General features: G+C 42.0%; 1 protein-coding gene across 1 annotated transcript in view; it reads left to right on the plus strand.

Moving 5' to 3' along the window:
- The first annotated feature begins 491 nt into the window (after positions 1–491).
- The window catches only part of COL17A1 (collagen type XVII alpha 1 chain), a 55079-nt gene continuing 48785 nt past the window's right edge, over positions 492–6785 (plus strand). Inside the window, exon 1 of the mRNA XM_017500821.2 lies at positions 492–737. The gene's annotated coding sequence lies outside the window, so the exon portion shown is untranslated. The remainder of the gene's footprint in view (positions 738–6785) is intronic.

A 6785-nucleotide genomic window follows, 5' to 3' on the forward strand; every position in this document is an offset into this window, starting at 1 on the left:
TGGTCCACCAACTGCTCAGTACTTTCAGTCATTAGCATATTATGAATTAGTTCACCAACTATTTTCTCCAGATGGGCTTGACCTGGTTTGAGTTAGAAGAGGGGAAAGAAGACAAAGACATCTATAGGGGAAACAGATCTTGAATATAAATCCTGCCACCTTCAGTTTCTCTAGGGTTCAGGTACTTTGACCATAGGCCATCCATATGCCTAGACTACCCGTGAATCATGCACTGGGATTCCAGTCCCCATGGCACTGAGGAAGGGTACTGCCACAAAGCTGTGGCAGTTCTCCAGCTGTAGAAGGTAGGCAATAAAAGGGAATTTCCTTTATGTTGGTCCTTTGTTTCTTTTTCCCCATGGGCCTATAAATGGTTAACCTTCCTAAGCTGGAAGGAGAAGTTTTCTGCGTCCTGTAAAGTTTGATTCCCGGAGGCAGGTTTTTTTTTTTTTTTTTTTTTAAATCCAGCAAGTGTCAGATAATTGGAAGGGTGGAGTAACGCTGTAAACCATGACACACCTTTGTCAGGACTTGTTTGGAAGCAAAGAGTTGAAAGAAACAAGGTGGAGAGAAAGAGAAGAGAACATTTTTGAAAGATCACTCAGCTTTAACACACCTTGGCAGGGTCTGGATAAAAAAAAGTGAGCCCTGCAAATTTCTAGAAGAAAACATCAGGGGAAGAAAGAAAGGGGGATTTATTCAAAGTTGTTTTTAATTTCTTCAAAACCTCAAGCCAGGTAAGTAACAGGAAGACTGACCTTTTTCCCTTTCTCTGAGTGTTTGATTTAAGATGTGTCATTTAGAAATTAAATGTTTATTGGAAAATAGAAGATGAAGGTCTGTAGTTTCTAGCAGTCTTGTTGATGTGATTAAATGGTTATAAAAGATGACTTTCGTGTATGCATTCTGCTTAGGGTAGGTCTTTCAAAGGAAATAAGTGGGGAAAAGGAGAAGGCTGGTTAAAATATACTGGGCTGTAGTGGCAAGATCATTCTGTATTGTTTTCAGTATTGCAAAATGACTTGTGTTGTTTTATTTAGAATATGATATGGGCTTAAAATTCCTTCTCTCCCAATCTCAATTTCCTCTCTCACTATCTTGCTCTCCTCTTCCCTGTCTCTCTTTCTCCACTGGACACAAGAGAACAACTCAGAGGTGAAGTTAAAGTATAGGTAAGGGGCCCTTCTAGAAGCAGCCCCTGTGCTGACTGGGCCGCTCTGATTAAGCTAGACATGGTAAACATTGCTCTTTACCATGCTTAAATTAACCTCTAATCTAAAGTCAAGTCTGATCTTTGAAATATGATCTAATTAATCCAGGAATTTTCCAGGATCAAACTTAGAGGAAGAAAAAAGAAAAAAATTGTTTCCCGTATATATACTCTTATGGGTCAACTTGGGTTTCCCCCTGCCAAAAAGAAAATTCACTTTGAGATGAGAATTACCAGTTTAGATACCTAAATGGTCAAGATTAACTGGTAACTGACAAATTATCACTTTACTTTTTGAAGCGGAGGCAAAACCTCTGGCACATGCCTTCTTTTGAGAAGCAGTTAATCAGTAGTCCAATAGTGGACTTGTTATATCTGTAAAATGTAGCGAGATTTTTAAAAGGTATTTATTTGAAAAGTAGAATGGTTTCTTCTTACCTCCATATGTGCCCTCTTAGAGTTAAGGCACAGATCTGTCAGAGCTAACCTAAGACAGATGTCTATCCCCACACAGACGTACTCCAGAGAATCAGAGGGGTCCTGCTTTACTCTTAGGCCCTGCAAAACACCCACATGAATCTGATCAGAGTTTACACAGGAACAATTGAAGTAAACAGTCCTGCTTCAAACTTGCATAGAAACTTACCAGCCTGGGTAACATGGCAAAACCCTGACTCTGCAAAACATATAAAATTAGCCAAGCGTGGTAATGCACACCCATAGTCCCAGCTTCTCAGGAGGCTGAGGCAGGAGGATCACCTAAGCCCAGGAGGTCAAGGCTGCAGTGAGCGGTGATGGTACCACTGCACTCCAGCCTGGGCAAGAGAGCCAGATTCTCTTTTATAAAAGAATAGGAACTTTGGGAGGCCAAGGCTGGTGGATCACCTGAGGCCACCAGCCTGGCCAACATGGTGAAACCCCATTTCTACTAAAACTACAAAAATCATGGGGGCATGGTGGTGTGTGCCTGTAATCCCAGCTACTTGGGAGGCTGAGGCAGGAGAATCCCTCAAATCCAGGAGGTGGAGGTTGCAATGAGCCGAGATTGTGGCACTGTACTCCATCCTGGGCTACAGAGCAAGACTTTGTCCCCAAAAATAAAAAACAAAAAAATAATAGGAAAAAAACTCCTTACATTGGTGAAACTGACCAGACCTAAGAACTATCCACCTTCTCAGATTATGAAAAACAAAAAGAAGTCTGTTCACATTGTTTCATTTGCCATTATTGTTGGTGGCGGGACACAACTGTAAACAAACCAACATAATCACAAAGCTGGTGCCTGAAAATCCAGGATGCCAAATTTAGCAAGCAGCAAACCCATCTCCAGGGAGCTGTAGAGACAAAGCCTCCAAGACAGTCAATTCCAGGGCATTGGCTTTCCTGGCATCAAATTGCTGGGCCCTTCTGTGTTAACAGGTCAATAGCCAGTGGATGGTTTTCTAATACTTTGGCAATTTTGTTGTTGCTTTGTTTTAAAATTTAAAGTGTATAGAGATTGGAGTAATAAAAGCTATAAAAATACTTGCAATTCATTAGCAGAGTATAGAAACATTTTTTCCTAAAACAAAAAATAGAGAGAAAAACACTTAGCTTCTTCATTCTCTTTGTTATATCAAGAATAAAGTGTTTCATGTGTGATTAGAATAAGATAATGTGATGGTTTAAATCCAAATGTGATGATAAGCTATTAACATGACGGTTTACTGTCACAAACAGTGGTTTTTGTGTGTGTATGCGCACGTGTGCGTGTGTGTTGGACAGCAGCAGTGTCTGAATAGTTTTAGATCAATGTGACATCATTTAAATAAAATGGAAAGGAAAAAACACATAAAAGTAGAAAAATGATTTAACATTGTGCCTTCTTGCCTAGGAAAGTGACATGGGATCATTTTTACATCTTCAAAAAAACATTAGCTATAAAACAACCACAAAGCAACCCTCAGAACTGTGGGTGGAAATTAGTATAATTTTGGAATTGAGAGCTTGAATGATCTGCTCGTTCTTAGTTCTAGTAAAGTGGCCCAAATATCTGAGAAGTTAAAAATCACATTATTTGACAGTGCTTCCATTAAGTAGGACTTTTGGAAGATAAACGCACTGGTGAATCCTGCTGGGGTAGGCAGGCTCAGGCACATACCTGGGCAGGAAACGTTCTTTTTACTAATGCTACACTTTTTAAAACTATCAGCACTTAAAATGTGTAAAAAAGGAAGTCCTGGGATTATACTGTAGGTCCTATGGGAAGATCCTAATCCAGGGTTGTGCCCCAAGCCATCGTTCTCCACTTAATATAACTCACTTATAGAAAGTTTCCTCTTATATTTGGTTTAAAAGAATCAGTCTCCCAACACCTCCCTGACACCTCAGATTGGCAGTGGGACACACCGACATTGGGATGGCTTCAGACTGAGAGAGAGGCATCTATCTGTACCTGCCTAGAGCAGGTTCTATACACAGGGTACCTTCCAATGAGGAGCTCCCAGGCTCTGAAGGAGGGCATCTGATTTCTAAGGAGGTCAGCACTTCACAACCTCTGGAAGTTGGGAAACCCTTGGCTTTTTATTGCAGAATCAAGGCTTTTTCTTTGGGATTCAGGGAAAAGATGGAGGGCCCAGAAACGCCTGCTATTCTTCTGGATAAAGAAAAAACAAGCAAAACTTTCCAGGTTTGCTGCCTGGAGACTGTACTCTTTTTTTTTTTTTTTTTTTGTGAGACAGAGTCTCCCTCTGTAGCCCAGGATGGAGTGCAGTGGTGCAATCTCGGCTCACTACAACCTCTGCCACCTGGGTTCAAGTGACTCTTCAGCCTCAGCCTCCTGAGTAGCTAGGACTACAGGAGCATGCCACCATGCCCGGCTAATTTTTCTATTTTTAGTAGAGACGGGGTTTCACCATATTGGCCAGGCTGGTCTCGAACTCCTGATGATCCACCCTCCTCAGCCTCCCAAAGTGCTGGGATTACAGGCATGAGCCCCCGTGCCTGGTGACCATACTCTTAGCAAACAGAGTCATGATCTGTCTGCCTAAGTGGCTGCAAGTGGAACCCATCCAGCCAATCCCAAATGTATAGCTGCCAGCAGCAACTTTCACTGAAAGATCAAAATAGGCAATAACTTGTGGGAAGTAAAAGATTCCGTGGAATTGTTATAAACAGTTCATTTCAGGATGATACGTCATATCTATTCAGGTACCATGTAGAAAGCTATGAAAGTCACCTCCCTACTGACTCCCAGGGGCATTTAAAGGTTTTATCTCCCCAAATGCCTTCCAGTCCACAGCCAAATTTCTATTTTTTTAAAAGAAAGTCAGGGAAGGGTTTCAGAGCTATTAAAGGTAATTAATGCTTAAACAAAGGATTGCAAAGAAGGTGTCCAGTTGCACGTAGGTTTGTATGACATAAGTCATACAGGTTATAGCTGGAATGCAGAGAGAGTCACTGGCCAGATTTGTCCTTGTAATGAGGCTAGACTCCTTTGTTAAGCTGTGTATGGAGCCCCTCCTCTGGGCTCCAGAAAACATACCTATAAAGACATTCTGTGGCTTCTCAGATCCAGCTAGGATTTTTTCACGATGCCTCATTCCTTGCCTTAAGCTGTGTTTGAGAAACACCAATGAGCAAGAAGTTGGCGCATTTACCAGGCCCTGAAGCTAACTGTACAGATCTTGGTTATTCCACCAAGTAATTGATCAGTTGGTCTCATTTGGTCTTGGTTTTCATCAGGAAAGTCACTCAGAGCTACATTATGACTTTCATGGTCCCTAGACACTCTCGCCTTTTTGGGCCCCTTCCTCCATCAAAAAAATTTTTTTTTTTTTTTTTGAGACGGTGTTTCACTCTTGTTACCCAGGCTGGAGTGCAATGGCGCGATCTCGGCTCACCGCAACCTCCGCCTCCTGGGTTCAGGCAATTCTCCTGCTTCAACCTCCTGAGTAGCTGGGATTACAGGCACGTACCACCATGCCCAGCTAATTTTTTGTATTTTTAGTAGAGACGGGGTTTCACCATGTTGACCAGGATGGTCTCGATCTCTTGACCTCGTGATCCACCCGCCTCGGCCTCCCAAAGTGCTGGGATTACAGGTTTGAGCCACCGCGCCCGGCAAAAAAACTTTAAAATTCTGTTTTACAACTGCATTGGTATAAAGAAGGACTTAATCCAGATTAGATTCTATTTATTTTTCCTTCTGATTTTAAAAGAAATTAAAACATTTTGTGGGCTCCAAAATTGCTGTGGGCCTAGGCACTGTGCCCACTTTGCCTACTGGGTAAGTCAAGCCTGAAGGCACTAGGCAGAGACTGGAAGGAGAGCTCTTCAAGCAAGGGGTACCTGGAAGTAGTAGTGTGCCTCAGCATTCTAGAACCCAGTTTGAATTACAATCAAAAGATAAACTAGGAGGAAGAGAAAGTTAGAGGAGGAGAGAGAGCCACAGGGAAAGTCAGATTTCAGGTTCTTTCAGAATCTGGGGCCAGGTAGCACAGCAAGAAGGGCCCAGTTGGGACAGGACCCTTGCTATGCGTTCCTGTGTGTTTAAGACTTGAGCCTTCATCCCCATCACACTTTACCATCAGCCCTGCCTCATACCATCCTTGCTTAGAGACACAGTGGACAAGATTGCACTGATTTTCTTTTTCAGAAGCAGAGTAAGAGTGAAGGGAGAACACAGATAATACACACAAATACGTATTTTCCTACATGTCTCTATAGATGCTGCAGGCTTTCTTCAACTGTTTTTCATTCTTATGTCTGCAGATAAGCATGTGAGAGCCAATTATAGTGAATGTTTCATACTTTGAAGAGAGTAAAGTTCCATACAAGTATGAAAAATATAATTATTTTATCCTGATTTAAATCTATCAAGTGCCATTCTTACATCCAGACTCTTAAATAATGAAGCATGAATGTCTCATATAGAACACTGAACATTATGGGAGACATTAAAATGAATTAGATGATAGCACTAAGTGCCTTGATAGATCCCCTTCAGCTATTCATTACCATGGCAAAGAATGGAGGTTTTACAGTCAAACAAAAGTCAGGACACCCCATCTTGATGCTCAGCAGGGGGCAGGCTGATCAACTAGATGCTGAAAAATAAGATCCCAGCACAAAGAAATAGAATCCAAAGTGAAACTATTAAATTACTCTCTATTATACCTGTGATAAGAAATGGGAATGAACCTTGTAAAAAATATGCACATGAAAGAATTATGCTTTAAATTCTTGAAATCATGTTTTTGGGTATCAGCTTGAAGAGTAGGGACTTATACTTACTAAAAACAATGGCGGCTGGGCACATTGGCTCATGCCTGTAATCCCAACACTTGGGGAGGCTGAGGCAGGAGGATCATCTAAGGTTGGGAGTTCAAGACCAGCCTGGCCAACATGGCAAAACCCCATCTTTACTAAAAATACAAACTTAGCCTGGCGTGGCGGTGCATGCCTGTAATCCCAGCTACCCAGGAGGCTGAGGCAGGAGAATCACTTGAACGCAGGAAGTGGAGGTTGTGGTGAGCTGAGATCGTGTCAGTGCACTCCAGCCTGGGCAACAAGAGCGAAACTCCATCTCAAGAAA

This window comes from Cebus imitator, unplaced genomic scaffold (assembly GCF_001604975.1).
Source record: "Cebus imitator isolate Cc_AM_T3 unplaced genomic scaffold, Cebus_imitator-1.0 Scaffold271, whole genome shotgun sequence".
In the NCBI taxonomy this organism is placed as follows: domain Eukaryota; kingdom Metazoa; phylum Chordata; class Mammalia; order Primates; family Cebidae; genus Cebus; species Cebus imitator.